We start from the raw sequence: 8,352 nt of genomic DNA, 5'->3' as shown, positions 1-8,352 counted from the left end.
GGGAAAGAGATCAATTAATGTTAGTCTCCTTCCAGCTCCGTTCACCCCCTGGGGTTGGGAGGCCCTGCAACCAGGGCTTTCAGGAGGAACAGAAGTTGGATCCCAGAGCTTGACAAGCCCCTATTAAGCTTGCCCACTGTGGGCTCAGTGTTGCCCCCAGGTGATGGGGTGGGGAGCTGTGAGCAGAAATAGACAATAGCATGCCACACCTTCTAAGGCTGCCTCTCTGGCAGCACCCAAAATGCAAAGTGATCGGGAGAGCCCGAGACCATTCACAGGCGGAGAGAAGGCTGGAGTGGGTAGGTGGGAGGGGCTTCAGCGGGGCCCAGGCATCTCAGACCCTGCCTGAGTCCAGGGCATCTCTCCTCCTCCACCTTTGTTCTAACAATTTAGTGACAGTGAAACCATTAAAAACAACTAAAACCCTCCGAGAGGGGCCTTTCCCTGCCCCCCAGGCTGGGATGGGTGATTGAGGCAACGCTCTGGCTCTGGCCAGGAGGCCAGATGACTCATGTTCTCACACCTCTGATTCCGAGGCTTGGCAAAGGCCTGAAAAGCCCCCCACCCCCTCCCTGCTGAGCATGCAGCCCGGTCCAGGGTGGAGCTCAGGGCTGCCCACTCACCTGCCATCGCCATTCAAGGCTGTCTTGCACACGGCCCACTCATGCAGGCTGATGAGCAATTTCTGCCAGGAGCGCAGAGAAAGCTAATTGTCTTGTATCCACAATCTCCCGGGTGAGCGGGAGTTCACACTATCACGTGTACATTTCCCACCTGGGTTCCAAACTCCTGGTGCAGGGGGCATGTCTTACGTGCTTTTTGTGTCCCCATCGTGTGGGGTGTAGGACTGTGCGGGAGAGGGTATGTGTGAGTGGATACAAATAGTGAAACGTGTCGTCTTCCCAGAACCCCGCGTGTAAGCAGAGAAGGGATTTGGCCTCCTTTTGCAGGGAAAGCAACAGAGGCTCTGAGAGGTTGGGTGACTTGTCAGAGGTTGCACAGCTTCTACGGGCGAGGTCAGGATTCAAACCTGGGTCTTTGACTCCATAACCTGAGCCGCCAGCCCAGCCAACGCTCCCTGCCCTGCGATCAATGCCTGTCTCATAGGAGCAGAGTGCAGGGCCGGCCCAGCGTGCCCTTCAGAGATGGCCTGGGTCCGAGCTCCTTCTCCCTGGCTACCCTCAGACGCCCCTCCTAGGCTCCTGGCGGGAGTGACCTACTGGCGGGACCGCATAGGGAATACACGGTTCGCAGGTGAACGTGGCTGGGCCTGGAACCACAGGGCAAACAGAGCCAGCAGGCCTCACGCAGGCCCCGGCCTGCCTTCTGACTGGGGGCTGGGGGTGGTGCTCTTTGCCAGCACCCTGCCCACACGGCCTTCAGCCACAGGGGACAGAAGGCCCAGGACCTACAGTCAGGGAAGCAAGGTTGCCCACTCCAGGGGCCACGTTTTCTCTCGGAAGGGCTGGCTCTGCAGGCCCCACCTACCCCAGGCTGCTGCTCCGGATTGAGCAGAGTGAGGACCTGATTATTAAACTAAGCTCTGCAGACGCTGTTGTCAGGAGCCAGAGCTGCCCTTTCCTCCTCTCCAGCCCCGCCCCGCCCCAGAACACAGCCTGTGCTCCTGCCACATCTAAATTGCTGCTCCTGCAGCCTCTCACAGCCTCCGTCCTGAAATCTCCCCCTGCCCCCCCCCCGCGCCTCCACCTCACCCCTGGGAGCTGGGGTTCTGGAGGGGTGGGGGTGGGTGAGCAGGCGGTGATCGATTGCTCGGCCTTCGCAGCTTCAGTGCCAGGCCCCCCTGAGCTGCGCAGACAGATGGGCAGCATAATTGAGTGTAGCGTTGATAAACTCCGGCCTCTGCACCGGCAGATAAGCGCTGGGTGGAAGGGCTGCAGAGGGAGGGAAGCCAGCGCTCCGTCTGCGCACCTGGCCTCTGCCCCTCCTGGGAGGTGAGCATGGCCCTCACTCCCTCCTCTCACTTAATCACAGACAACTAGGACCTCAGAGCGGAAGGAGACTTCGGCCAGGGCGCGGGCGGCGTTTATCCAGTATTCTGGAGCCTGGATTCCATGCATGACTCATGCAAAGGGGGAGAGGCGAAGGGAGGGTCCTGGGCTTTGCAATCAGTTTGAACCTGGCTCTGCCCCTCGCTGTGCGACCTGGGGCAAAGTGGGTCACTCTCTGAGCCTCAAATGCCCAGGCTGGGACGTAGCTCACAGAATAGCTGTGGGCGTAAGGCAGAGGCCACGTTTCTTAGTCCCTTCATTTGCCCCTGATGTTGCCTCTTATTCCATCTTCTCTTCTTCTCATCTCTCATCATTTGTATTCAACTTTTAAAGAATATTATTGGGGTGTAACATTTGTACAGCAGAGTGCACAAATAACACTAATTCCAAGGGCACAGCTGCATGAATGTCTACATTTGTGGATATCAGTATAACTACCACTGAGCTCAAGACAGAAATATTTCCAGCCTTCTAGAAGGTTCCTGGGAAGGTTCCTTTCCAGTCCCATCCCGCCCCCCGTCCGGCATTAGCCACTGTCTTGACTTCTGTCACCACCAACCAGTTTCATCTTTGTTGTTGTTGTTAATCCTCCCTCGAGGATATGTTTTTTCCATTGATTTTTAGAGGGAGTGGAACGGAGGAAGAGAGACAGACAGAGAGAGAAACAGTGATGTGAGAGAGATACATCAATTGGTTGCCTCCCTCCTGTGCCCTGACCAGGGCCAGGAATCGAGCCTGCAACCAAGGTAGTCACCTTGACCGGAACCGAACCCGGGACCCTTCAGTCTGCAGGTCAGTGCTCTAACCACTGAGCCAAACGGACTAGGGCCAGTTTCATCTTTTTAACCCAGATTTCTCTTCCTTTTCCATCACAACTGGGGACATGGTCTTTGGAAACTTTAGGGAGTGCCAGAACTCCAGACTTGAAGTTCACCCAATTCATCCTTGTGTTCCTGAGGGCTCTGACTTCTCAGGGTCTCATGTGTCATCAGCCTTTTCCAGAAAGGGAGACTGAGTCCTCTTCCTCGCTCAATTCATAGTTCCTGTATCGGGAAATTGCTCTACGCCTTAGGGCCCTGATCTGGCTGGATCCTGCGGCCTGGGCCCATGAGTGCCAGGCTGCCTCGAGGCAGGATGACCTCCTGGCCCTGTGCACCCCTGTGACTCCCTTCCCTGAAGCCCTGCTGGGTCCTGCCAGTATCTGGTGCAGCGCTGCTCACCCCCTTTCTGCTTACTCCCCCTCCCGGTCTTCTCCTTAGGGCTCTAGGGCACTGCACGGAGGACATGCCCACAGGTGGTCAGGAAGGTGGGGCCCAGCCTCACTTCTAACCACCCCCAATGCCTCCACCTGCTTGTCTCAGAGGCTCCTCACACTCAACGTGCCTCAATCCCAGCATCTTCTCCATCTTCTCCCACCAAACCTGCTCTTGCTTCTTCAGCCCCATCTCTGTCAGGCAGCACCCCTGCCACACGCCTCCACGGCTGCAAAGCTCTGCCATCTTAACCCTTGCCCCCCCCCCACCGTGCTCTTCGGTCTCTCTTCCTCACCCTTAACTGAGCCTCTCATGCCATTCACCCCGTGCTCCCACTAAACCAGATTTGCTACTTCCTTTCACCCCTTGGGCATCTCAGGCCGCCTGCAAAGCAGCTTCAACTACCGAGCTCCTCTTCAGCCATCAAAACCCCTCCTAAATGCCCCCTCCTCCGAGGTGCTTTCCCCAGTCCCCTCTACAAGGGTGGTTACCCCACCCCCCCGCAGGCCCAGAGACCCTGGGACAGACCTCCACACAGCACCGTTCTCGCCTTCAGGCTGCAGGTGTGCCGTCCTGGCCAGGCTGTGGGCCCCTCGAGGAAACGATGCTCCGCTATGGACTTCTGTCTTTCCAGAGTGCGGTGCAGGGCAGACCTCCCCTGCAGGGGCGGGGCGTGCTCTACTGCCGTGAACTGTGAAGGGCAGCCCATTAGTGGGTCACGAAAACAGTTTAAAGTGGGTCACAATCTGCATTTTAAAAACAGAAATGAAAATAGAAACATCAGCGTGCATTGTATGTAGCTAGACTAAACATTGCCGAGTATCCCCCCTCTGTTTTACACACACACACACACACACACACGTACACTGTACAGGGACGTGATGAAAAGGCATGCACGTTTGGCCTTGGGTTGCAGCTACAAAAGCTGCAAAACCATTGTTCTACTGAGCATCCCCCGCTGGGTGAGTCCCTTCAGCTCTGGCTGACACCAGTGCAACGCACACACGCACACACGCACACACACGCGCACACGCGCTCACACTCACACACGCACACACTCACACACGCACACACACACACACGTACACTGTACAGGGACGTGATGAAAAGGCATGCGCGTTTGGCCTTGGGTTGCAGCTACAAAAGCTGGAAAACCATTGTTCCACTGAGCGTCCCCCTCTGGGTAAGTGAGTCCCTTCAGCTCTGGCTGACACCAGGGCAGATTTTAAAAACAGAAATGAAAATAGAAACATCAGCGTGCATGGTATGTAGCTAGACTAAGCATTGCCGAGAATCCCCTCTCTATTTCACACACACACACACACACACACGCGCGCACACACACGCACACACCCGCACACACGCATGCACACACACACGCAGACACACACACACACGCACACACTCACACACACACACACCCGCACATCTACCCACACATACAGACACACACAGAGAGACACACACGCACAACTGCCCACACATACAGACACACGCACACACACACAGCTACACACACATACACACACACGCACACACACACGCACACACACGCGCACACGCGCACAAGCACACGCGCACACGCACACGCACGCACACACGCACACACGCACACACACGCGCACACGCGCTCACACTCACACACGCACACACGCACACACGCACACACACACACACGTACACTGTACAGGGACGTGATGAAAAGGCATGCGCGTTTGGCCTTGGGTTGCAGCTACAAAAGCTGGAAAACCATTGTTCCACTGAGCGTCCCCCTCTGGGTAAGTGAGTCCCTTCAGCTCTGGCTGACACCAGGGCAGGATGCAGAGAGCGAAGCCCCAGAGGAAGATGGGCCATCCCTGGGCGCCTCCTCCGTGCCGTTCGTAGGTGGGGGTGTGGGGGTGGGGGTGTCTCTATGTGCTGGCCGCACCCTCAACCTGGGAGGAGGCACTTTTTAGGTCAGAAGCCCCAAGCTTAGTGGCCATCCCAAGACCCACAGCGAAGTGTGGAGAGCCAGGGTGTGGGCCGGGTGTGTCTCACTGGCAGCCCTCTCTCCGCCTGTGATTCTGGTGCCAGAAGCTGACTTCCAAGAGTAAATGGTTTGCGGGGGGAGGGGAGGGGGTCTTGGAGGAGAGCAGGGAGGGAAACTGGAGGCATCCCCTGGGGAAAGAGGAGGTGTCTGTCTGGTGTCCATCCCTCCCCTTCTCTCTGGAGAGGCGTCAGGGTTCCAGTAAAAACCGCTCCTGGGCCAGGAGGGAAGTGAGGAGGGAAGGGGCTTGTCCCGGGCATAGCGCTGTCCTCAGGCCTCCTGGCCGGCCCGGCAGAGGTTGGCAGAGCTCTGGGCCTGGGAGGCAGCCTGTGCAGCTATTTCCGAGTTAGGAGTGGAGGGCGCTCGTCCTTCTGTCTGGTCGCACTGCACCGAAAGGACTGCACGGAGTGGAGCCACCCTGCCCACACGGAGAGCAGTACCCGGCGAGTCCCACCACCAGGCGCTGCCAGGCTTTTACTCCACCCCTCCCTCTCTGGGGCTCCTCTGTGCCCCAACATCCCTCCGTCATAAGCTACCTGTTTACTTGTCTGTCTGTCTCCCCCACCAGACTGTGGGCCCCTCAGGGGCAGGGACTATGCTCCAAGTGGCCAGTTCCTCCAACTGTCTGGCACATAGTAGGAGCTCAGAAACATCTGTGGAAGCAGGAAAGAAAGGCAAGGAAGGGAGGGCAGGGGGAGAGGAGGGGCTGGTTGTTCCAGAGCTCCGAAAACCAGGGGGCTTGGCATCTGGGCTCAGGCCCCTTCCGCCTCCTTCCTCACCAACTGGCAGGAGACACAGTGGCACCCAGAGCCCGGCTTCCTCAGGCCCGCGCCCTGCCCCTGCCCTTGCCCATGGCTCTGGCCGCTGCTCAGCCACTTGAGCCCTTACCTCAGGGAGAAAAGGCGCTTTTCTCTGACTCAGTTTTTGCTTCTGGATTCAACAGGATCCTCTGATGATGCTCACCCTTCCGGAGCTCTCTCAGGCTCCCCTCCGGCCAAATCCTGTGGACTCTACGCCCCCCTCCCACCCCCCGCCCCGTGAGGGCCAGGCTAGTGGTTCCCTTGTGAATCCTGGTGCTGGCTCTTGGCCTTGGGCATCCTCACTCAGGTGCTCCTGCCTCGGGGGGAGGTGGGGGATGTCCATAAAGTGCCTGGAGCTCAGTAGAGCCCCCTCCCCTTTCATCTCCTCTGTTTGCTGAGGCACAATCCCTGGCTTCTAGACCACCAGACAGACACTGGAAGGGGGAAGATGTCCCTCCGGCAGAGCCTAAATGTCCCGGCTTGACAGCATTCCACCTTGGCCAGTCAGAAGCCAGAGGGGCAGCCACGCCCAGATCCGTGAGCCCTCCAACCTCCTTCCCTATAATCCCCCCTGTTCTTTCTAGAATCAGGTGGGGGTGTGGGACGGCCCCAGTGCCTGTGCACTTGCAGGACCCTTGCCTAGAAGTTCCCTTTCTCATGTGTGTAATGTCTCCCCATCTCTGAAGTCTCAGTTTATACCTCACCTCTCAGAAGCTGTCCCTGACCACAGCCATCACTAATTAACCAGCCCCTTGCCCTTTCTGCATCCTCTAAGAATCCAATCCAGTATGATGCTCATCTCTTCTCTCAGACTGTGAGCTGCTCCAGAACTAAAGGCAAGCACCATAGATCTTCCAGTCTTGTTTGAGGTGAATGGGGGAGATCGATGGGGCGGGGTGTGCATTGGGTTTCTCTCTCCAGTATTTGTGCACAGAGGGAGGGACCCCCAGGGCATGGGGGTGGAGCTGGGGGGAGATGTTGGGGACAGGCTTGGGGGCCTGGATGGCTGAGGAGAATGGGCAGTGGATCAGATGCGGAGGCCAGTTAAACAAGGAGAAGGCTGAACGTCTTCTAACGGAAAAGGAAAATGAAATGACAGGACCCTGGTGTCTGCCGGGCTCAGCGCCTGCTCCCTCTGTCAGCTGTCTCAGGCAGCCTGCGAGATGAATGGCTGCAGCTGAGGCCTGCAGCGGCCCCTCCCAACCCTCTTCCCCCCTTCCCCGCCTCCGACTGCGAGGGAGAATGGCTGTCATCCCTTGCCTCCTCCTGCAGGCCTGCCCTGGCCACTCCTTCACCTGGTCCCCCGCCTTTGGTCCCCTCTCCAATCCCACTGACCTCTCCCTCAGCAGCCCCTCCCCCACCTCCCCTCCCCAGGTGGGCCCAGGCCTAGGGGAAGCTCTGTCCACCTTCTGCACCCCTCAGCCTGCTTCTCTGAAGCCAGAGGGGGAGGCAGAGGCCAGGACACAGGCCGGGGTTTTAGTCTGAGCTTCGGGACCGACCAGGAACATGTCCTCTCGTTTCTCGGGAGGCAGAGGCCAGGACACAGGCCGGGGTTTTGTCTGGGCTTCGGGACCAACTGGGAACATGTCCTCTCACTTCTTCAGGCCTTGGCTCCTCACCCATGTAATGAGAGGGCTGGGCCACAGCGGCGGGCAGTTCTAACATGGTGGTTCCTGGGCCCCGCCATCAGCATCACCTGCAAACTTGTTAGAAATGCAGGTTCTCAGACCCAGCCCCTCCCGACTCAGCCTCTCCAAGGGAGGGGCCAGGCCCAGGTTTGCCCAAGCGCCATCAGCATCACCTGCAAACTTGTTAGAAATGTGGGTTCTCGGACCCAGCCCTCCCAACCCAGACTCTCTGAGGGAGGGGCCAGGCCCAGGTTTGCCCAAGGCCTGCAGCTGCTCCCATTTGAGATAATGGCCAAGCTGAGATTAGAATTATGTACGTGTATGTGTATGTGTATGTGTGTGTGTGTATATATATATATATACTGAGTTTCTTATCATTATCCTGACAGTTAAGACTAAAGTTTCCAGAACCCCCCTCACCTCCACTGTGTACACAATAAGCATTCACCGAGCCCTGATTGGATGCTGGTGTGATGCGGGTGTAGGGGTACAAGGTTATGGGGAGGGCAGGCAGGAAGGCACAGATAAAAAACCGCCCTGCCACAGCATTGCAGCGGGCGTCACAGGCACTTACCAAGGGCAACAGGCACAAGGGAGGAGAGAACACACTTCTGCTTCAGGTGGGAAGGTGTCAAA

General features: G+C 57.7%; 1 protein-coding gene across 1 annotated transcript in view; it reads right to left on the bottom strand.

Annotated features, from left to right (window-relative positions):
• LRRN2 (leucine rich repeat neuronal 2) overlaps nt 1-8,352 on the bottom strand; it is an 18,735-nt gene that overhangs the window by 7,819 nt on the left and 2,564 nt on the right. The window contains exons 2-3 of the mRNA XM_006772003.1: nt 3,791-4,008; nt 624-847 (exon numbers count right to left, since the gene is read on the bottom strand). The gene's annotated coding sequence lies outside the window, so the exon portion shown is untranslated. The remainder of the gene's footprint in view (nt 1-623; nt 848-3,790; nt 4,009-8,352) is intronic.

This window comes from Myotis davidii, unplaced genomic scaffold (assembly GCF_000327345.1).
Source record: "Myotis davidii unplaced genomic scaffold, ASM32734v1 scaffold246, whole genome shotgun sequence".
In the NCBI taxonomy this organism is placed as follows: Eukaryota; Metazoa; Chordata; class Mammalia; order Chiroptera; family Vespertilionidae; genus Myotis; species Myotis davidii.
Note: the sequence above shows the minus strand (reverse complement) of the source record. Positions and strands in the feature narration are given on the sequence as shown.